At 44.9% G+C, this 24,831-nt stretch overlaps 1 pseudogene; it reads left to right on the forward strand.

Moving 5' to 3' along the window:
- Positions 1 to 22,659: 22,659 nt before the first annotated feature.
- Positions 22,660 to 23,874, forward strand: LOC137216727 (ferritin light chain pseudogene; annotated as a pseudogene).
- The last annotated feature ends 957 nt before the right edge of the window (positions 23,875 to 24,831 follow it).

Genomic DNA, 24,831 nt, shown 5'->3' on the forward strand with positions numbered 1-24,831 from the left:
AACTATAAGGCTGCTGGCCTGCCTCATGGAACCTAAGTGGAGATTGGAAAGGGACTAAAATCAACGAACTCAAATTCTTTTTTTTTTTGTGGTACATGGGCCTCTCACTGTTGTGGCCTCTCCCATTGCGGTGCACAGGCTCCGGACGCGCAGGCTCAGCGGCCATGGCTCACGGGCCCAGCTGCTTCGCGGCATGTGGGATCTTCCAGGACCGGGGCACGAACCCGTGTCCCCTGCATCAGCAGGCGGACTCTCAACCACTGCGCCGCCAGGGAAGCCCAACCACTTACTTTTTTATTCAAATATATTGATGGATCTGTTTTTATAGACTCAATCATCAGTGTTGGAAGATGATGCTTCATAAGGGACAGAGACACAGGCTGCTTCATCAGTGCAGTATTTAATCAGGAATACCTCATCATTTGAACTTGCACTGTTAGCAGTGAAGTAAGATGGATCGTATAACAAAAGAATCTCTTGGTGGCTGAGTCACTTGGTTTGAAAAAAAATGACTCAAAGGCGACAACTTAAAAGAATCCATCAAGCTTTCACGCTTTATATGTACTTATTCTTTGCTTAATCCAATTCTCCTCTTAGAAATCATTTGTCATGCCTTGATGCATAAAATATACTTATTCTTTCCTTGATCTAATTCTCCTCTTTCTATGGCATAAAGTTAATTCTCTTTTTCTCTTCTTTCTCTCCCATACAGGCCCAATTCAACACCTGGAAGCCTCCAGGAACTAAAAAAATCAGCCCAAAGCCTGGATCCTCAAGAGGTAAACTAGTCATAGGGAGCAAACAGAAGAGACAGCCAGGAGGGGGTGAGGATGAGCGTGTCCCAGCAGCTAACTTGAATTTTCTAGTGGATATATTTTGAGGTGTCTACCTAGCCAAAAACCAGTGATTCCTCATGTCGTCAGGAATTGTCCCTCCAAATTCCCTTACCCTTGCTCCCATTTTTCAACGGGATCCCCTTGCAGGGAGTGTTTGTACATGTCTTCCCGCGTCATTGGCTGCATGTTACTGTCCGAGGTTAAACACCTTACCTAGGGCAATCAGAATGGCTTTCTCAGGAAATTTGGAGGTTCAGTTCTGTGAGACTTGAGTTCCATCTAGGTTCTAGGACAGCAGAGATGTAAAAGTTCAGAAACTGTGAGTGGCAAGTGTGCAGAAAGTTGATCTGCAGAGAAAGAAGAAAGAAATACTTGTGCAGAGAAAAACAGGGTTGGGGAGTGGGGAGAGAGAGATCGAGCCCCAGCTTTCCTAGAATTTGAGTTCCGGGCTTCCCTGGTGGCACAGTGGTTGAGAGTCCACCTGCCGATGCAGGGGACACGGGTTCGTGCCCCGGTCCGGGAAGATCCCACATGCCGCGGAGCGGCTGGGCACGTGAGCCATGGCCGCTGGGCCTGCGCGTCCGGAGCCTGTGCTCCGCAACGGGAGAGGCCACAACAGTGAGAGGCCCGCGTACTGCAAAAAAAAAAAAAAAAAAAGACCCTGTGTGCCGCAACTAAGACCCGATGCAGCCAAAATAAATAAATAAAATAAATATTAAAAATAAAAAAAAATAAGTGGTTGAATTTGGGTGTAGGGTTTTAAGTTTTTAAGGAACAATGTCACGCAAGATAGAACAACAGACATATTTAGGAAAAAGGCCTCCTCAAAGGCCATATGGTATACTGGTCAATATTCTAGCTTTGTGGCCTAGTGATTCAAACCCTGGTTTCTGCCTCTTTACTAGCTGTGTGATCGTCAACAAAATATTTAATTTCTTATCATAAAATAGGAGTAGTGATAGCATTTGGGTGAGGTTTACTTGAAATAATGGATTGTATCAGTTAGGGATTTTGCTAGACTGCAAACAACAGAACCCCTGACTAAACAGTACCTTCAACAAACCAGGGGATTCGTTTTTCTCACTCACCAAGAAACCCAGAGGTAGGTAGTCACTCACTGGCCTTGGTTAAAGGGGCTCAAAGGTTTCAGAGCCGAGGTCTTTGCAGTTCCCATGACCTTTCTCTCATGGGCCCAAGATGGCTGCTGCAGCCTCAGCCCTCACGTCCATATTCCTAATAGCAGAAAGGAGGGGGGGGTGATGACTGAATCAAGAGAGCAAAACCTTTCCCAGATGTTGAAGTCAGGGCAGGCTAAGAGCTGTAAGAAACAAGCCCCACTCATCAGCAGATTAGCACAATACTTTACTTCTCACTCTTGCCAGGGTCAACTGATAGCAAAGGGTAAGGGTTGTGGGGACAGGGTGGGGTGCAAGGGCTTCCAGGCTTAAACTGGGCATGAATATCCCACCAGCAGGCAAGGGAAAAGAGAATATGGGGAATTACGTAGGAAGGTTTATGGAGCAGGTTGAGAATCGAGGGACTATATTTTTATTCACAGTTTATTGGCCAGAATTCAGTCAAGTGGGTCCACATAGATGTAAGGGGAGCAAGAAAATATAGTCCCTGAATGGACAGTTCCTCCCGGCAACACCTCTATGTCATGGAAAGGGAGCATGAATCTTTGGGGATACAGCTGTCTCTGTCACATTGGAGATCCACAGCGACTTCTCCAGAAATTTTATCGTGTACAACCAAGGCACCTGATCATCCCTGCCTGCAGTAAAGGCTGGGAAATGTCATTTTCAGCCGATATCATTGCAACCCTGCGTAGATTAGGTTTCTTTTAGTGAGGAAGAAGAGACTGTGTAGGCAGCTAGCAGTGTCTGTCACATGAGAGCACAGTGCCTGGCCCTTAGTAAATACTCAGTAAATGCTAGCCGTTTTCACTGCTGTGATAGCTTTCTTAGGGAAAGATATCCTATTTGACATAGCTGTCTCTCCTGCTGGAAGTTACTTACTCGGCACCCTGGTTAATTGATCGCTGAGCCTGGAATGAGAAGACTTGGGTTTAAATCCTGGTTTGGTCCCTTCCCATCTTCTCTGAGCCTCAGTTTCTTTATCCAAAAAATGGGAAGGGTTCAACCTGCCTCACAAGTTTGTTGTGTGGATTAACTGAGACAATGAGCCCACATGGGCTGAAAGCGTTATTTTATACATATTACATACGCAATACTAAAACTGAAAGTCAAGTGGAAGAAACCCACAGGCCCATTGCATTGCTTTCCTAGGGCTGCTGTGACGAATACCACAAACTGTGCGGCCTAAAACACAAGGATACAGTCTCTCCCGGTTCTAGAAGTCTGAAATCGAGGTGTCGGCAGGGCCAGGCTCCCTCTGAAGTCTCCAGGGGAGAATTGTTCCTTGCCTCCTCCAACTTCTGGGGGTGGCTGGCAAGCCTCGGCATTCCCTGGCTTTCAGCTACATCACTCCAATCTCTGCCTCTGTCATCACAAGGCCTTCTCCCAGCGTTCTCTGCGTCTCTTCTCCTCTTATAAGGACACCGTTTAAGGGCCCACCTACTCCAACACAACCCCATCTTAAGCAATTATACCTGCCACGATCCTATTTCCAAATAAGGTCACATTCTGAGGTACTGGGGGCTAGGACTTCAACATATCTTTTTGGGGGGGAACACAATTCAACTCACAAGATTCATCAAATGATGAATGGCTAAATAAAATGCGATATAACCATATTATGGAATATTATTCAGCAATAAAAAGGGATGAACTACTGACACATGCTACAATGTGGGTGAACCTCAAAACATTCTGCTAAGTGAGAGAAGCCAGATGTAAAAAGTCACATATTGTATTGTTCCATTTAGACGAAATGTCCAGAATAGGTAAATCTATAGAGACGGAAAGTAGATTAGTGATCGCTTAGAACTGTGAGAGGGGGGACTGGGGAATTACTGCCAATGGGTACGGGGTTCCTTTTCGGGGGGAGGGGGACGACAATGTTCTCAGATTGACCGTGGTGAGAGTTGTGCAAAGAAAATGAGCAAATGCAGCCATCAAAAAGAATGAAATAATGCCATTTGCAGCAACATGGATGGACCTGGAGATTATCATACTAAGTGAAGTAAGTCAGATAAGTACCATATGATATCACTTATATGTGGAATCTAAAATATGACACAAATCAACATATCTACAAAACAAAAACAGACTCACAGATGCAGGGAACAGACTTGTGGTTGCCAAGGGGGAGGAGGGGGAGGGAAGGGAAGGAATGGGAGTTTGGGATTAGCAGAGGCAAACTATTATATATAGGATGGATAAACAACAAGGTCCTACTGTATAACACAGGGAACTATATTCAATATCGTGTGACAAACCATAATGGAAAAGAATATGTGGGTGTGTGTGTATATATATATGTATGTATGTCTAACTGAGTCACTTTGCTGTACAGAAGAAATTAACACAACCTTGTAAATCAACTATACTTCAATAAAATTTACAAAAAAAAAAAAGGAAAATGAGCAAATGAAACTCTGCCGTTCTAAATAAGTTTAGGCCTCTAACCTTCAACAAATTACATTTCCAGGGTCCTGAAAGAACCTGTGCATGTCATCCTATAAATGCTGATGGAAAGCTTAAAGGAATCCTTTGCTGGGAAAGAAGAAAATAAGACTTTCAGGTCCTCCCTCCAGCACCCTCCCTCCAATTCTCCACGGGAGGAGGAGATGCAGCTGACCAAGGGGACCGGGGAGAACTGACAGTCACTGTTGTCAAAGTGCATGCTCGCTGCCCAGCCTCTGGAAGCCCCCTCATTCGGAATGCAATGAGTTCCTCGGTATACAGCCAGGACATCACCCTGTATCTTGGCTTAGCTCAATTTTGAGTCCCCTGTCATCACTGGCTGGAGTAACCCCACTGTTTTCTCTTCCCTTTCCTTAAGCCTAATTTGCATGTAAGTGTTCTCTTTGCAGGTCAACTTTGGCAAGCCATTCGAGGCCCTGTTGTAAAACTTTCCATGAAATTATCCCTACAGTGTCACAACAGGATACGAAAACTTGGGACATATATTATCACCAGACTGTTATTTAAACTTGTATTTTTATTTCTATGTCCCACAGAATCTAAATAGTCCAACTCCACTTCATCCTGCAAAGAAGAGGGGGCAGAAGCTCGTGTTTACAGAGAGAGGAAAGGCAACTGAGAGCTGCTGTTTTGATCTTGCATACTGCCACACGCCTGGTCCAGGGCTGGGGGCTGTCTGTGATCCAAAGACCCAGAATCTGCTCTCGAGAATCTTTGGATCTTGTTGATGACAGTGTGAGTGGTGAGTGAAGCAGGAAGAACTGGTGCACCTAAGATTTGTGACTTCAAATGCCTCCCAAACTCCCCCGTGTTCCCTATGTCCCTCTCTGGGTCTTCAATGATTTCGCCACTTTCTCTCTGTACATTGTTCCAAAGAAAGTTTCTCTGGCTATCTTTTCTTCTTTCTCCATCTTTCAATAATACTTCTTTTTGAGGTGACTCTTTCCTCCCCCCACCTCAGCCCCCGAATCAGCAGGCCATTTCTTCTGTTTCCAGCTGCCCCAGGGTTAAATACAAATGTCTGTTACATTAACAGGAAGAAAATAGAACTGAAAGAAAGTTTGCCTAATTTGTAAAATAAAAATGAGTTTCGATCCCAGTAGCTTATGTATTATTCTTGTAAGGACAGGGTTTACATCGATCATCTTTTCCATGGCAGTCAAGTGTGGAACGTGATGAAGTTAGAAATGTAATTGTGTAGACGTAAAAAATTACATCTCTATAACCATCATTGGGACACTTTTCTCAAGATGCTATTTCGGTGTCCTTCAGAGCAATAACGATATCAATTGAGAATGTAAGAGAAGCAACTTAAATGTTATGGCTCGTTTACTTCTGGGAAGGCTAATGTGCTCCAGACCAAGACTATTGCTCATGACAGAAGGTACTCGCAGAGAGGCCTGGAAACGCTTCAAGACCATTAAAATAAAATGCCAGTCGTTCCTGCTGTTCAAATATTCTTCAACTTCTCCTTTAAGGCACCAGCACATACGAATGTAATTGTGTTATTCTCTCTGATAGCTGGAGTCTATCTAAGCCAAATGCTTAGGAATTCTGGACTACTGGGGCTACCAGAAGACAAATGAGGTGGATAAAATGTGTCTTTTTTGTGCTGGCACGTTCAACATTTGAGCCCCGTTACCGTTTGTGTTGAAACGTATTCAAAAATGAAAGTGCCTGAAGTGTCCTTCCTCAGCTGAATTGAAGAAGAGGTTGGGGAAATGCATAAACCACCTCGAGATCTCAACTCAGAAATCTGAGAGCGAGAGAGAGAAAGCATCACACACCTGTGCTCGGAATTATTTCCCACACTAAAATTTCTCTAGAGTTAATGGTCCATTTGTGAATCAGGAAGTTGTCATCTTGATAAAGCTGTCCTCCCCACCCGACCCTCCCACAGTCCGCTAACTCAAAATTCTCTCCCTGATGAGCAAGTGGACCACAGTTTCAAAAAGGCACGTTGGATCAGAAAAGGGCAATTTTAAAAGCCAGTGCTGTGAAAGGTGGTGCTTCCCCATCACACAGGGAAATTATTTCTGTTCAATGCCTGCCTTAGGAGGGGAACACTTAAGGTTCAGGGACCCCATTGGCACATCATGACTTTGCCTGGGACACCGTGCCAGTTCAAACTGTCACAGAGTACGGGGAGGGAAGAAAAGCCTAAATCAGTTTCTATTCTTTAACAGAAAGCAATACTGTAGTTTAAATTAGCAAGGCGCTGCTGAACCACTATTTAAAATGCGTTTGCACTGACATCCCAAGAAAGGTTTTTTTCTTGTTTAATTGCACTGTCAGTGTGGAACGCTTTCACTTAAAACCATTCTGAGGTAGACCTTTTAATAGAAAGTGACAATTTAAATTGCCATGATAGCAACGTAAATGGTGCTTAATTCGTTACTAAACTGATGTCGCAGTTGGCTCCAGACCACTTTGTTAAAGCCGAAGAAAAGGTGCTGGGGGAAGGGAGGAAAGTAACTCAATGGTGAATCATTAATTCCTTTTATATTCGCTGTAATAATGTTAGCTGTGATGAAGTTATCTGGCTCCCAATAGATGTAATGTACATTTCTATTGAATTCCACATTATTCCTTTCTAACGTCACCCTGATTAACACCTATACCAAGGAATTGCTCCAGTCACAGGTACTTTCTTCTCTGCAGTTACTCTGTTTTCTTGTCTTCATTGCAATGGGCCAAAGACAGGAGCTGTGGCTTCCATTTGCTTGTTGCAGTCTGGAAGTGTACGTGCTAGATGTATCTACCGCCGTTCTTTATTCTGCCTTAAATAAGTCGGATTCTCCTGGTAGCCCGTGGAAATGACTCTCACTAGCTTTCAAGAAGGACTGCTCCCAGAGCTGAAGGTGCCATGTGAGTTGAGGTCAAGGCTGCTTGAGTGCCGCCATTAGTCAAACTTGATTGGTTTAGGGGCCCAGTGGGTGCGGGCAGCGTAAAATCTCAGGCAGTACTAGATCTGTGAACCTGGAGAGGCGCTCGTAAGTGGGTTACAGTTGAGTTTGGAGCACTGGGGACAGTGAGAGGGATGGTGACAGGGGTTGGGAGGGATGGGCGAGGAACCGAGAAGCCTGTGGGATTGAGGGCCACGCAGAGTCACCTTCACAGTCTCCTGTTCAGTTGTCTCGGTTCTGAAACATACCCCCTTAGAAGTAAATTAATCATTCGGTTTTTCTTTTAAGCACAATAAGTAAACTAGATTATTCTAGAATCACCATTTTAAAATACACTGTACATGCCTCTTTATCATGTAAAAATTACCTCAAACAATCAACAGTTGTAACTGGGCTCACGGTAGGGAAACATACTTCCCATTTTAAACTTAAAACATATTTAGGACAGGGTTTCTGAATAGTTTCTTGAGGCCATACAATTTAAGCGTTCTGGGAATGATTTTACAGTCTTCAAATTTTCCCTAAATCAGGCATTACAATTTCTGAAATTTCCATCACTCAAAATTAGAAGTGGCTACGGTGATCATCTGAGTCATGATATTAGGGTCTTGGTTTTGGTATCTGGGGATGGGTTACAAAGAGACCATGAAACCATACACAGATTTTTGTGTAGTTGTTTATTACTAAGGAGAGAGAGTTCATTTCTTTCATTAGAATTTCAAAGGAGTTTGCAAACCAAAAAATAGTTAAGAACCATTCATTCCATCTTACTTTACTGAAAACCAGAAAACGGAGGCCCAGAGAGGTGGTTGACTTCCCCAGGTCACACTGATAGCTCTTGGCCGGTCTAGAGAATCCCTGTCTCTGATTCACAGTCCAAAACAATCTTTTTAATTTTTTTACAAATCTTCTTCCTTTTGCAAAACAATGGATACTGCAATGCTGTGTTTTTCTGAAAGCCAGTCTCCTGGCAAACTCAACTTTCTGGAACACAACTGTCCCTGGCAGTGGCAAAAGAGGCCCCAGAGCCACTGAAACTGTTGTCACCACGTTTCATGCACTATGAAAGGAACTGAGAGATCACCGAAGAGACCGTTCATTTATTCTTTCACTTATTTAACAAAGATATATTGAGCTAAAAGCTTATTAATGCTTTTATAGACAAAATTCTGACAAATTTTGTTATCCAGTTTCACAGAAAACAGCAGAATGTGAGCTGGAAGAGGACTGCAGAAGGCAGAGATACGGATCGAGAAGTGTGAGATATTTCCTCACAACCTGACAACAAAAGGAAACAACATACACTGTTGAAGAGCAGAGATTCCAAGCCGTGAAGCAGAGAGCAAGCGAGTTGTCACACTGTTTGTGAACACGGAGCTGGGCAGAGTATGTGTTAGGAAGCTCTTCATTTAAAGGGTTAAAATGTACGCCGTATGATGAAAACGTACGTCCACACAAAAACTTGTACGTGAATCCTCACAGCAGCACCATTCAGAACAGCCTGGAGGTGGACACAGGCCAATGGCCATCACCAGGTGAACGTGATCTATCCATACAATGGAATATTATTTGGCCATAAAAAGGAAGGAAGCCATGAGGCATGCCACAATGTGGATGAACCTGCAAAATATTATGCTAAGTAAAAAAAAAAAAAACAAACGGCCACAGAGGACTATATGTTGTATGATTCCATTTACATGAAATATCCAGACTAGGCCAATCTATTGAGACAGAAATATTAGTTGCTTGGGGCTGGGAAGGACGGTGCGGGGGGTGATAACTAAAGGACACAGGATTCCTTTTTTTTTTTTAATTTATTTTATTTATTTTTGGCTGCGTTGGGTCTTCATTGCTGCACGCCGGCTTTCTCTAGTTGCGGCGAGCGGGGGCTACTCTTCGTTGCGGTGCGCGGGCTTCTCATCGTGGTGGCTTCTCTTGTTGCGGAGCACGGGCTCTAGGCACCCGGCTTCAGAAGTTGTGGCTTGCAGGCTCAGTAGTTGTGGCTCGTGGGCTCTAGAGCGCAGGCTCAGTAGCTGTGGCGCATGGGCTTAGTTGCTCCACGGCATGTGGGATCTTCCCAGACCAGGGCTCGAACCCGTGTCCCCTGCATTGGCAGGCGGATTCTCAGCCACTGCGCCACCAGGGAAGTCCCTGGGGTTTCTTTCTGAGGTGATTCAAATGTTCTAAAATTGACTGTAGTGATGGTTGCACATATCTGTGAATATACTAAGAAAACACTGAATTGTATACACTTTGAATGGGTGAATTGTATGCTGTGTGAATTATATCTCAATAAAGCTGTCATTTTTTTAAGTGTACAATACACAAATGCTTAAAGCCTATGCTTTAACCCTGTGGAAAATAGATTTTCCCTTTGGAGACAAATTTTGAAACTTCACTGGTCTTGAAGAAGAGGTAACAAATGAGGTTAATTCACCCCAGGTTCTTAGTGGGTCTGCTTTTGTTACAGTAAGAAAGGCTGCCGCAAAATCTGTGGGAGAGCACAGAATGTCAGAGGAAACAGCAAGGGAGGGAGGAGAGAGAAGAGTTGTGAAAAAAATTTATATACTTCTATATTATATATAATATTTGTGTGTGTGTGTGTGTGTATGTCTCACAATGTCCTATAAGAGGATAAGCCTGGGCTTTGCACTCAGTCATCTAGTTCCCTTAGCCACCTTCAGGAAGATAATTCTCAAAACAGGAAGGGGGAGGCTGAGTCTTGTTGGAGGAAGCTAACTGCCGGTGTCGAGAAAAGGGGGTAATCAGTCTCTTGCGTTTAAGGGTCAAAGGAGTGAAACTGCCTGGTGGCGTGGGGCTGGGGGAGTGCAGAAGACAATGTGAAGGTGTTGACAGAGGGTATGGCCCCTCCATTGTCTCTGGGGACACAGGAGGAGCCCTCTGGCACCATGGCGATCCTCAGGACTGCAAAGAGAGCAAGAATTTTGAGTTGCACTAAACACGAACACCTGGGCCAGCCCGGGTCCAGCACGTCTAGGGCATCCGAGCACTGGAGAGGACCCACGTGTGTGGCTGGTGGGATGGGACACTAAGAACTATGACCAATGGAAGCCTAGGCCCGGAGCTGAGCACACCCGGTTGAGCTAGTCACCAAGGGAGTGCAGCACGCTGGCCTCGGGGGTAGGGGCAGCACAGGCCAGCAGCCAAGGAAGACTGGCGTTCCCTGTGATGAGAGGTGGCAGCGAGTCCCACCACGGTAAGGCCAGCCCCAGGCAACAGGCAGCTGGGATCTTCCGTTTGGACTGTGTGAGGCGCAGTGTTCTCAGACCGCCTGGAGGGCCGTGGAGGAGCCTGAGAGGTTGATGTTGGACTTCCGGCCCACCTGGCACATGTGGTCCTGAACCTCTCTTAACTGAATTTGGAAAAACGAAAGAGATGGGGCATGCTTATACCCTGAAGTTTGTGGAGAAGTTCATGCTGTTTACAGTGAGCATAGTAAGCCCTAGAAGCTGTACGGAACTTTGAATTTATGATGTTTTTCACAAGCATCATCCCGTATGGCCCTCACAAAAGTCCTGCGAGAAGGTAGGTGGTTGACATTATTCTCCCCATTTATCAGATGAAGAAACTGAGACTTAGTGAATCCAAATGAACTGCCCAGTATCACTTAATTAATAAGTGCTGAAGCTCTGACGTCAGTTATTCTGACCCTTAGTTCAGTGGGCCTCCTACAACACCGTGATGCTTTTCGAAAAAAAAGAATACATAGGCCACCCAAAACTTCGGAATTTTCCTGGCTCTGGCCTGAAAGGAATGATCATGGTCCAGAGCTGTATTCTGAAATAACTTCAGTTTGGCCCCAGCTGCCTTTTCTTGCTTTAGTCTAGGACACTGGCTCAAAGAAAACCTCTCTCCATGCAGCCGGCCTCTTCAGCTGCCCCAGACTAAGACTGGCCCAGGCCCACCCAGATCATATGCACCCTGACCCGATCCTGCCACCTCTACCTGCCACGCCAATCGCTTCTGAACTCACCATGTCACAGACAAGTGGATGCTACACTTTGTCGGGCTGTCTCCAATGTTACTGCTGCCTTGTACTGTTAATTATCTGGGTCGTTGTGTAGATTCTGTCTTTCAAACTAGAGTGGAAGCTCCTTGAGGTCAGGGGCCTCGTTTCACTCGCTTTTGATTCTCAGCGGTGTGTAGTGCATAGAAGGGGCTAGTAAACTGCTTTAAATGAATGCTTATTCCTTTTTCTCAAACACATAGTGGCACTCAGAAAATATTTGTTAATTGCCTAGATGGCAAATTTACTATTCTCTAGTCAACTCCCATGCAAAAAAAAAAAAAAAAAAAAAATCAAGATCCTCACCATCTCTGCCCACCCTGACCCTCACAGACCTATTTCCTCAGGCAGTGACACACTGATGACACTTTGCCCTGTAAAGTCATGGTTAAGAGCAGGGGCCTGGGGTTGCCTTGGTTCAGTCCTCTGTGTCAGTATTGGCTGTGTGACCTCAGGCAAGCTCCTAGCCTCTTGCTTCCTGCCTGTGAATTGGGGCTGATGAGGATGAAACCAGTTCTTATCACTTAGGGTTGTTATGGGGATTAAGTGAGTTAACACGTGCTTAGGACCGTTCCTGGAACATGGGTGCATGATGGTTAAGTGCAGCCTGTTAAGATTACAAGTTTAGGGTTACCCCGGCCCTGCCCATACCAGGTAACCAGTCCACCGGCACCATGGGCGTTCCTCACTCCCCTCAGTTGAACTTGAATAGATAAAAAGCAGATCCTAAAATTGCCCCCCAAGAGGAGGAAATACGTATTTAGCAACTGTTTTTTCTGCCAACATTCCCCTCCATCTTCAGGATGGGCCTTTAGAGTCACAACAGGTCATGTCATGCTTCACCCAACGGCAGCAAATCCTCAGTCCAGCAACGGAATTGGGAATTTTCTCACGCCCCCAGATTCTCAAAAGTTTTGTAGGCTTCGGTGCGGGTCACTTCAGGGGACCACTTCACTATCAGCCATTCACTCATCCAATCAATCCACCATTTATACACTGATTTATTCACTTATTCATTCATTTGTTTAACAAATACTTATTTAGCACCAGCTATGTGGTAGACATAACCCCAAATGGATACATTTCCTAATAGTTTACACCCTAGTCATTTACAGATAATAGACGAATGAAATATGTAGTAGTTTTAGATAGTGATATATGCTAAGAAGAAAAAATAAAGCAGGGAAGGGGGGATGAAATGTTGGGGATGGATATTAAAATTCTAGATAAGCTGGCCAAGGACCCAAAATCTGTATTAGTCGAGATTCTTCAGAGAAAGAACCGACAGGATGGAGAGAGAAAGAATGAGAGAGAAAGAGAGTGTAAGGAATTTGACTCACATGATTATGGGGGCTGGCAAGTCTGAAATGTGCAGGGCAGGCCAGCAGGCTGGAGACGCAGGGAAGAGTTGATGTTGCAGTCTTGAGTCAGATTGCTTCCCGGGAAACTCAGTCTTTTTCACTTAAGGCCTTAATTGGTTAAATGAGGCCCACCTTGTTGGAGGAGGTCATGGAGAGAACGTGACCACCGTTTGAGCCACAGAGCTGGACCTGCGCAGTCAGAGTCTCCTCACCCCGCTCCTTGTCCTTGGAGTGTGCCTTCTGCCCACCATTCTAATACTAGGAGCTGGTTTCAAGGCTGCAGCCTCTATGTCGACTTTTTTTTTTCTTTCTTTTTTTTTTTTTGTGGTACGTGGGCCTCTCACTGTTGTGGCCTCTCCCGTTGCGGAGCACAGGCTCCGGACGCGCAGGCTCAGCGGCCATGGCTCACGGGCCCAGCCGCTCTGCAGCATGTGGGATCCTCCCGGACCGGGGCACAAACCCGTGTCCCCTGCATCGGCAGGCGGACTCTCAACCACTGCGCCACCAGGGAAGCCCTCTATGTCAACTTTTAAGATTCTGGTAGGCAGGTGCAGAGATCTGCTCATCTGGTGGCACCCAAGACAAGCCTCGTGGATAAGTTCCCTTGCTCATTAAACGTGCCACCTACTAACCTGGAGGGGCTGCCTCTTTCTTCAGTGTACAGGGGCCAGTTTGTGAACCAACACACCCACATTATGGGGGGTAATCTGCTTTGTTCAAAGTCTACTGAGAAGGGGGTTTGGGGGAAATTTTTTCAGAATGTGTGTGTGTGTGTGTGTGTGTGTGAGAAAGAGAGAGAGAGACCCACACAGAGAGACAGAGAGAGAGAGAGAGAGAGAGAGAGAGAGCCATGCAAATAAATATCCAGGAAAGAGAAATCCAGGTAGAGTGAGAAGCAAGTTCAAAGGCCTTGAAGTGACGTACGGCAGGCACGCTGCTGGAGTGAACAAGGGGAGGAGTAATGGAGAAGAGATCAGAATTCCAGGGGGCAGACCATGTAGGGCCCTAGTAGGTCTTCCTAAGGACTTGGGTGTTATTCTGAATAACATGCAGGGGAGGGTTTCAACAAAGCAATGACCTGATCTGACTTGGGTTTTCACGATTACTGGCTGCTGTGTTGAGAATGCAGGTGGGCAAGGACGGAAGCTAGGAGGCCAGTTGCGAGGCTATTTCAATAATCCAGGTGAGAGATGCTGGGGGCTGGGATCAGCATGGTAGCAGTTAGAGGCAGGGACAAAGGTCAAGGAGAAGCAGCTGAATTCTGGATATAGTTTGAAGACAGAGCCAAGAAGATTTGCTGACAGACTGGATGTGGGTTGTGAGAAAAAGAAAGGAATCAAGGATGACACTGAGGTTTTGGGCTATGAACTAGCAGAGCTGCCTCTGGGGCGGTGAAGTTTGCAGGAGTATCTTGGAGTAAGGTCAGTGTATATCAAAGACTCTATTTGGGAGAGATAATGGGGGTGCCTAACACATATTGATGTGGAGATATCATGTGGGCAGCTGGACATACAGGTCTGGAGTTTGGGAGTGAGGTCCAGGCTGGAGCTAGAAATTGGAGAGCTATCAGCATATAGATGGTATTTAAGGCCCTGAGACATTAAATGAGATCACTCAGAAAGTGAGAGTGGATACGAAAGAGGTCCAAGGATTGAACTGCTAGGCACTTCAGCACTGGGAAGTTGGGAAGATAAAGAGAAACCAGCAAACAGAATGAGAAAGAGTGATCGAAAAGACGAGACAATAAGTGTCCATCGACAGATGAATGGATAAAGATGCGGTACACATATACAATGGAATACTACTCAGCCATACAAAAGAATGAAATAATGCCATTTGCAGCAACATGGACGGACCTAGATATTATCATACTAAGGGAAGTTAAGTCAGACAGAGAAAGACAAATACCATATATCATTTATATGTGGAATCTAAAATATGACACAAATGAACTTCTTTACAAAACAGAAATAGGCTCACAGACATAGAAAACAAACTTATGGTTACCAAAGTGGGGGAGGGATAAATTAGGAGTTTGGGATTAGCAGGTACACTCTACTATGTATAAAATAGATAAACAACAAGGACCTACAATATAGCACAGGAGACTATATTCAATATCTTGTAATAAGCTATAATAAAAAAGAATCTGAAAAAGAATATATGTTATATATATAAAACCGAATCACTGCGCTGTACACCAGAAACTAACATAACATTGTAAATCAACTATACTTCAATAAAAAGTTGTTTAAAAAAAAAAAAAGACAAAGGGGTGAGTGGGGTATTGTGGGAGCCGAGGAAGAAAGGGTTTCGAGAAAGTGACCATATTGTCAAGTGCTGCTGCCGAGGACTGAGAAGTGACCATTGGACTCACCCGAGTGGGGGTCATTTGTGACTAGGGCAGTTTTGGTAGAGAGATGGGGACACAACCTGACTGGGTGGGCTCATGGGAGAAAAGTAGCAGAGAAATTGGAGACAGTGAACAGAAGCAACTCTATTATTTAGTACAGAAGAAATAACAGTACATGTGTATGCTGGTGAGAACAGTCCAGTAAATAGGGATAAATTGGGTGATGCAGTAGAGAGAGGAGGACGGCAGCAGCCATGACCTTGAGAGGGAATGGAATCTAGTGCACAGGTGGAGGGACTGCTATGAGGAAAGAGGGAAGAAGCCCGTTCTAACTGTTCTACACTCCAAAGAGCTCCACGTGAAGGCAGCGTTTCTCAACCACGGTCCCCAGACCAGCAGCATCATTTTACCTGGGAAATTGTTAGAAATCGAATTCTTAGGCTATGTCTGAGACCTCTACATCACAGCCTCTGAGGGAAGGGGCCAGCAAGCTGTGTTTTAACCAGGTCATTCTCATGCCAACGGAAGTTTGAGAAACGCAGCTTACAGGCAGCCTGGAAAAGTTTCTATCTGCTCTTATCCAGTAGTGCCACCTATTGGGCAAGCTCTTCAGATGCTGAGAGATTAATACAAACACTGGGGAATTTCCTTTTATCTTTCTGTACTTAACTTTACAAACCCAAAACAAAAGGCAACCTTCTTAGGACCCTTCACATTATGCAAACACTAATTTTACGTGGCTGTAACGAATATATCGAGACGCCTATATCTTGGTTTTTCCATAAAACATTTTGTACCCACTTTCTACGTATTAGTCCAATAGAACTTATAAAGTCATTATTTTTATTGTAAAATTCCACTATAACAAAATTACATAGTCACGGTGACTACATTTTTCAAAGTAAACTGGACACAGGGTCTGACAGAGTATAAACAAACCGATGGAGACAACGTGGCCTAATATTTGGAATTAACACCATCCCAGGAAATCATAGAAGTTTGTTATCATATCACAAATTAGTCCATTGTTCCATGGTTTTAGATGCTTGAGCCCTTTCCAGTTTTCAGTAGTTATAAATAATAAAGCCGTAAGTACCTTTGTACAATAAACTGGGGTTTTTTAAGTTATTTCTTTGGGATTAAAAGAAATCTCTAAAGTAAAATTTCCAGCCCAAATGTCTGATAATATCACAGCATTATTTAAAGTTAACAAAAAAACTAGAAATAGTCCAAATGTGTAACTTACGGTAGAGTCATCACGTACTATTCTACAGCCATCATCAATCATGTTTACCACAAGCTTAAAACAACAAATTAGCAGGGGATTTTGTCAAGGTTGTGGCTTCCCAGCATCTTTGGAACACCTTTCCTGTGTTGGTCCTGCCTGCATTGTAGAAGCCAGAAAACTTGCTTTGTCAGCTTCTCTTGCAGACACATTTACACGTGACCTAGGATTCTTCCATCAGACATACCAAGGTAAGACTTTGATTCAAAAGTGAGCAACGAGAAGAAGCAGGAAACATATGGAATCCACTTTCTGGTGAGGGTGGCACTGGCTTCCAGCGTTCAGAGGTCCTGGTATCCGGTCCTCAGCATCATGGTTGCGAACTCTGGGTCCATGTCCAGGGGTCTTCACCTGGTGGTGTGGTTTGACCATTACTGCTGGCTGAATAACCTTTAAGCCCATCTCTCTGGCCCTGTCAGAGATCTGTGAACTATCTAAGTTTCTTTAATAAATTCCCTTTCTGCTTGTGTGCTTGTTCCAGTCCTTTTGCAGTAGAACAAAACATCTTAAAACTTAGTGGATTCCATGGCTTAAAGTAGGGTTTCTCAACCTCAGCACAGTTGACATTTGGGCCACATAATTCTTTGGGAGGGGGCCTGTCCTGTGTCCTGTAGGATGTTAAGCAGCATCTGGTCTCTACCCACTAGATGCCAGGAACAGCCCCCGCCCCTAGTTGTGACAACCAAAAATAATGTCTCCAGACATTGCCAAATGTCCCTTGGGGGCAAAACCTCCCCCAGTTGGGAACAACAATCAAATATTGGAGAATATCTTGACTGGGAGGTTCTGGCTTGGGGTGTCTCATGCGGTTGCAGCCAAATGGTGGTTAGAGCTGGGGGCTGGCTGGGGATCTTTCTCATGTACTCTCAGGACCTCTCCACATGGTCTCTTTGTATGGACTAGTTTGGGCTTCTTTCACAACATGGTGACCTCAGGTTAGTTGAACTGCTTATGTGGAAGCTCAGGGCTCCAAGAGGGTGTCCCAAAGAACCGGGCACAGGCACACCTAGAGATACTGGGGGTTCCGTTCCAGACCACCACAATAAAGCAAAGATCACAATAAAGCAAAGAGCACAATAAAGCGAGTCACACAAATTTTTTGATTTCCCAGGGCATATAAAAGTTAGGTTTACACTATAGTGTAGTCTATTAAGTGTGCAATAGCATTATGTCTAGAAAAACAATGTGCATACCTTAATTGAAAAATACTTTAGGGGGCTTCCCTGGTGGCTCAGTGGTTGAGGGTCCGCCTGCCGATGCAGGGGACATGGGTTCGTGCCCCGGTCTGGGAAGATCCCACATGCCGCGGAAAGGCTGGGCCCGTGGGCCAAGGCCGCTGAGCCTGCACATCTGGAGCCTGTGCTCCACAACGCGAGAGGCCACAACAGTGAGAGGCCCGTGTACCACACACACACACAAAAATACTTTAAGGCTTCCCTGATAGCACAGTGGTTAAGAATCCGCCTGCCAATGCAGGAGACACGGGTTTGAGTCCTGGTCCAGGAAGATCCCACATGCCGCAGAGCAACTAAGCCCATGTGCCACAACTACTGAGCCCACGTGCCACAACTACTGAGCCCACGTGCCACAACTACTGAAGCCTGTGCGCCTAGAGCCCATGCTCCACAACGAGAAGCCACCACAATGAGAAGCCCGTGCACTGCAACGAAGAGTAGCCCCCGCTCGCCGCAACTAGAGAAAGCCTGCGCGCAGCAATGAAGACCCAACGCAGCCAGTAAATTAAGTAATTAATTTTAAAAAATACTTTATTGATAAAAAATGCTAACCATCATCTGACCATGCGGAGTTGCCACAAACCTTCCATTTGTTAAAAAAAATTTTTTTTCCAAAGTGCAATAAAAAGAGGTACACCCGTAATGCCTTTATGAACTACCCTCAGAAGTTACATGTTACCATTTCCACCATAGTCACAGGATTCAAGAGGAGAGTACACGGACTCTGCCTCTGATGGGGAGAGGGTCACGGTGCCATTGTAAGATCACGTGGGATGGGAGTTGTGGAAACTTTGGAAAATCTTATCTGTCACAGTGCTCAACATCATTACTCACCAGAGAAATGCAAATTAGAAGCACAATGAGACACCACAGCATACCCACCAGGATGGCTAAAAAGAAAAAGACTCACAATGCCAGGTACTGGGAAGGTTGTGGGGGAACTAGAACTCTCATACGTTGCCGATGGGCATGTAAACTGGCACAACCAACTCTGAAAAAAACTGCTTGCATTGACTAAAGCTAAACGTATGCCCAGTCTATGACCCAACAATCTCTTTCCTGGGTTTGTAACCCAAAGGAAATAAATGCATATGTTCACCAAAGACACAAAGGAGAATGTTCATAGAAGCTTTATTCAGCAGAATTAGAAACGGGAGAAAAACCAAATGTCTAGCAATAGGAGGATGGATATATAAATTGTGATCTCTTCATTCAATAGAATGTTACAGTGCAATATAAAAGGACTAACAACTTTAAATACAACAATATATGAATTTGAATTTCATAGGCATTATGCTCAGCGAAGGAGGTCGGACATGTACACATAGTGTAATTCCATTTCTGTAATGTTCAAAAACAGGAAAAACTAATCAGTGGTAATGGAAACAGGAAATGGCTACTTCTGGTGGGAGGACGGTATGAATACTCACTGGGAAGAGACACAAAGAACTTATGGAAGGCTGGGGATAATCTATATTTTGGTCTGGGTGGTGGTTATACAAGTGTATACCTCTGTAAAAATTAATCAAGGTATAGAGTATATTAGCGCCCTTTAATAATTTATTTCAGTTCCCAACAAAAAGTAGAAATAAAAGCCCTTTTCTGTTTAAAGTAGCTCTTGGATTCTGTCAGTTACAACTAAGACCCTCCTCACCTAAGAAGGATGGTGGCCCTCAGCACTGGAAGGCCAGGGTCACACTACAGCCACCATATGCTCCTGTGTGGCCAGCCCCTCTGCCAATTAGGCCCACTGGAAAACCATCTCCACTCAGGATGCACCCAGGAGAATTTTCCTATAGGACAGAATTCCACAACCAAGCATGGTAACCCTAAAATATTAAAAGCTGACGCACCAAAAACTGTAGCTGTTGATTACACCAGTGGAGAGCTGCTTGCGCACAGCTGAAGGATAAATTAGGAAGCCGAAAGGTTACATTGAGAAATTTTCCCAGAACACAGCACACAGAAATAAAGGGATGAAAAGAATGAAGAGGACTGTAAAGACAGATGCAAGAAACATTCAGTAGCTAAGAAGAGTTCTCTAAAAGTTATTTCCAAAAGGAGATAATCGAAGCAACATCCAAAAGATACAAGTCAAGAAATTCCCAGGATTGAACCCAAACACAAGTCAGATTGAGACAGACCTCTGAGTGCAATCAGTAATAATGATAAAAAGCACACCTAGGGCTTACCTGGTGGCGCAGTGGTTGGGAGTCCGCCTGCCGATGCAAGAGACACGGGTTCGTGCCCCGGTCCGGGAGGTTCCCACATGCCACGGAGCGGCTGGGCCAGTGAGCCGTGGCCGCTGGGCCTGCGCGTCCGGAGCCTGTGCTCCGCAATGGGAGAGGCCACAACAGTGAGAGGCCCTTGTACCGCAAAAAAAAAAAACACATCTAGACACTGTAGCAAATTTTCAGAACTAGAAGGATGAAGAGTTCCCTAAAAGCTACCAGAACAAAAAGATCTGAAAAAAATGAGAATGCGGTTGACGTGAGATTTCCTGTCAGCAAAACAGATGCAAAAATATTGTTAATCGCTGAAGTCAAGTGATAAATACATGGGAGTTCAGTACATTATTCCCTCTACTTTTCTGTAAAATTATTTTTTATGATAAAAATGTTTCTTCTCTGTTTTTCTTTTCTTTATGGATGCAAGAAGACAATAGAGTAATACCGGCAAAGTGCCGAGGGAAAATATCTTTGAATCTTGAATTCTATATCTATTCATTTTGTCGAAGAATGAAGGCAAAATAAAGACCATTTTCAGATTACAAGGACTCAAAAATGCCGTCATACCAGAAGCTCCAAGAGAACTTCACCAAGGAGAAAAATGAAACTAAAAGAAGTGATGGGGGAATTCCCTGGTGGTCCAGTGGTTAGGACTCTGTGCTTTCACTGCCGAGGGCCCGGGTTCAATCCCTGGTCAGGGAACTAAGATCCCGCAAGCTGCGTGGTGGCGCCAAAGAAAAAAAAAGTGATAGGATACAAGAAGCAATGGAGAGCAAAGAAATAAGGAAAATATGTGCTCAACTTAAGCTATTACTGCTTATAAAAATTATGTCCCTTAACAGCAAACTGTAACGAAAATTCAAGATATATCAACATGAAATTGGTGGGACAGGAAGAAAGAGGTGAAATTTAGGGAAATAAAAGTTTCTAAAGGTCTCATTTTGTCCAGGTTGGTTATACAGAAACTAACTGACCCTTAGAGGAGCGCTCCTCGAACTTGAATGTGTATATGACTTATCCGGGCATTTTGTTAAAGAGCCATTTCTGATTCAGCAGGTCTCAGGTGAGCCTGAGATTCTGCACTTAAAATACACTCCACAGAAAAGAGAAGCCCCTACACTGTTGGTGGGAATGTAAGTTGGTACAGCCACTGTGGAAAACAGTGTGGAGTTTCCTCAGAAAACTAAAAATAGAGCTACAATATCATCCAGCAATCCCACTCCTGGGCATATATCCAGACAAAACTATAATTCAAAAAGATACATGCACCCCTATGTTCACAGCATCACTATTCGCAACAGCCAAGACATGGAAACAACCTAAATGTCCACTGACAGATGAATGGATAAAAAAGGTGTGGTACACATATACAATGGACTACTACTCAGCCATAAAAAAGAAAGAAAGAATGCCATTTGCAGCAACATGGATGGACCTAGAGATTATCATACTAAGTGAAGTCAGACAGAGAAAGACAAATACCATATGATATCACTTATATGTGGAATCTAAAATATGATACAAATGAACCTACCTATGAAACAGAATCACTGACATAGAGAATAGACTGATGGTGGCCAAGGGGGAGGTGGGTGGGAGAGGGATGGATTGGGGATTTGGGATTAGAAGATGCAAACTGGTATATATAGAATGGATAAACAACAAGGTCCTCCTGTATAGCACAGAGAACTATATTCAATATCCTGTGATAAACTATAATGGAAAAGAATAGGAAAAATAATGTATATATATGTATAACTGAATCACTTTGCTGTACAGCAGTAATTAACACAAAATTGTAATTGAACTACACTTCAATTTAAAAAAAAACAGAAAAATAAAATACACTCCACAGACTCTAAAAAATACAACAACCTAGTGACTATAACATAAAAGAAGCAGACTCACAGATATAGAGAACAAATTAGTGGTTACCAGTGGGGCAGGGGGAGGGGCAATATGGGGTGGGGGAGTGAGAGGTACAAACTATTGGGTATAAAATAGGCTAAAGGATGTATTGTACAACACGGGGAATATAGCCAATATTCTGGAATAACTGTAAATGGAAAGTAATCTTTAAAATTTTATAAAAATAAAATAAAATAAATAGTGAAATTAAATTAAATTAAAAACCACACTCCACAGAAGGCACTTTGAGCAGCAAGGCTTTAAACTACATTGTGGTTAAAAACTGTGTTGACTCAGGGTGAATGTATGCTAAACTTCCCTCACTCGGTTTCAAAAATGTAAAAACGATAGATACAGTGTTTTAAAAAATACTCAGGGACATGATTTTTAAAATCGTGGACCGGAAGGGAAGTGGAAACCCACAGCAGTAAGGACAAGTTTAACAATGTGGGCCCATAGAGTCCCGGAAGAACCTGACCCAGATAGCGAAGTCTGGAATTTCTTTTTTTGCTTTATTTTATTCTATTTTTTAATTTTCATTTTTCAGTTTTATTGAGATATAATTAACATACAGCACTGTATAAGTTTAAGGTATACAGCATAATGGCTTGACCTACATAATTGTGAAATGATTACAATAAGTTAACATCCATCAGCTCATACAGATACAAAAAGAGAAGAAAAATGTGCTTCTCCTTGTCATGAGAACTTTTAGGACCTACTCTCTTATCAACATTCAAATATACCACACAGCAGTGTTAACTACGGTCATGATGGTGTACATTACCTCCCTGGTACTTATTTATCTTATAACTGTAAGTTGGTACCTTTTGACCACAAGTCTGGAATTTGAAATCCAACCAAGGAGTAAGGAACACCCACACACCCCCATTTCCAGTGGGGACACTGCTCATGGTCCCCCGGCTATATGTGAAGGTGAACAAGGCCCACCTATCCACTGGAAACAAACTGCCCCTGATAGAGCAAGAAAGCAGAGAGACTGCACAGTCAGCCACCAGGTATGCATTTTGTGTGAGCTCCTGCTTTGGAAGCGTGATGTGCCCACAGAGCAAAAGCCCTGAGCCACTGACTTTGGTCCTCAAGACGTTGGGCTGAAGCCCATCGTAAAACCACTTTCCAGGGACAGTGAATGGGAGAGAAAAAAAGCCTCCATGAAGATGAGCGTTCCAAAAAAACCTACAAAGGCCACAATGAAACCCAACACCCGCACAAGGAAGCCAACATCTAAGAGGAGTCATATAAAAGAAAGTCGAAATAATAGAACAATTTGGAAAGGATTTTAAAATAAGTGTATTTAAAATCAACAAACAAAAGCATGTGCTACGAATCAAGAACAGATGGAATTCTTGATAAAAAACAACACACAGGCAGTGCACTGGGCACTCCCGCGGCTCCGTCTCCTGCTACAACAGTGTTTGGACAGAACAGACCCAGGGGCGCCCCTCGCTCCTGCCTCTGACCACCTCCAACCTGTGTTCCACTCGCAACCTTCAGAACCAGCCGCTCAGCTGTCCTCAGCCACCGGGACCGCCAACACCATATTTTGAGCTTAACTTCGTATTACCAATCCACCACGAGCTCCCAGATTCGTCAGAATGATTCCGCCGAGGTGGAGGCCGCCGTCAACCGCCTGGTCAACAGGCATCTGCCGGCCTCCCGCACCTACCTCTCTCTGCGCTCCTATGTCCACCGCCACTACGCGGCTCTGGAGGGCCTGGGCCACTTTTTCCGCGAAGTGCCCGAGGGGAAGCGTGAGGGCGCCCAGCATCTCTTGAAAATGCAAAAGCAGCGCGGCAGCCGCGCCCTCTTCCAGGAGGTGCAGAAGCATCTCAGGATGAGTGGGGTGAAACCCAGGACGCTGTGGAAGCCGTCGTGCTCGCGGAGGACCTGAACCAGGCCCTTGTAGACCTGCACGCCCCGGGCTCTGCCCGCGCAGACCCCCGCCTCTGTGACTTCCTGGAGAGCCGCCTCCTAGATGAGCAGGTGAAACTCATCCAGAAGATGCACGCCCACCTGACCAACCTCCGCAGGCCGGCTGGTCCCCAGGGGGGGCTGGGCGAGGCCCTCGTCGAAAGGCTCGCCCTCCAGCACGAGTAGGAGCGTCCGGAGCCCAGCGGCCTTTGAGGAGCCCCTGTGGTGTCAGGGCTTTGGCCTGAAGTTGTACTAGACAGTTTTTTTTTTAATAATATATTTATTTATTTTATTTTTTTATTTTTGGCTGCATTGGGTCTTCGTTGCTGCGCGCGGGCTTTCTCTAGTTGCGGCGAGCGGGGGCGCTACTCTTCGTTGCGGTGGCTTCTCTTGTTGCGGAGCACGGGCTCTAGGCGTGCAGGCTTCAGTAGTTGTGGCATGTGGGCTCAGTAGTTGTGGCACGTGGGCTCTAGAGCTCAGGCTCAGTAGTGTGGCACGTGGGCTTCAGTAGTTGTGGCTTGCGGGCTCTAGAGCTCAGGCTCAGTAGTTGTGGCACACGGGCTTAGTTGCTCCGCCACCTGTGGGATCTATCCCAGACTAAGGCTCGAACCCGTGTCCCCTGCATTGGCAGGTGGATTCTTAACCACTGCGCCACCAGGGAAGTCCCACTAGGCAGCTTTTAACCACCCTGGAGCCCTCTCCCAAGCCTTGGACCAAATGGAAACAACAAAGCTTTTTGCAGCAAAAATAAATAAATAAATACATATTAAAAAATAAAAACAACACACAAATAATTTTTAGATGGAGTTATTAGTCAAGGTCCAGTCAGGAAAAGAAAAATCCCTCAACAGAGGGAACTTTATACAAGGAATTTATGACACAGGTGATGGTGGAACGGAGAAGCCAAGGAGGGATGGTGAGGCATCCCAGAGATTAAAAACAGCAGGAAGGGGCTTCCCTGGTGGCGCAGTGGTTGAGAGTCCGCCTGCCGATGCAGGGGACACGGGTTCGTGCCCCGGTCCGGGAAGATCCCACATGCCGCGGAGCAGCTGGGCCCGTGAGCCATGGCCGCTGAGCCTGCGCGTCCGGAGCCTGTGCTCCGCAACGGAAGAGGCCACGACAATAAGAGGCCCAAGTACCGCAAACAAACAA

The sequence above is a fragment of the Pseudorca crassidens genome, chromosome X (genome assembly GCF_039906515.1).
Source record: "Pseudorca crassidens isolate mPseCra1 chromosome X, mPseCra1.hap1, whole genome shotgun sequence".
In the NCBI taxonomy this organism is placed as follows: domain Eukaryota; kingdom Metazoa; phylum Chordata; class Mammalia; order Artiodactyla; family Delphinidae; genus Pseudorca; species Pseudorca crassidens.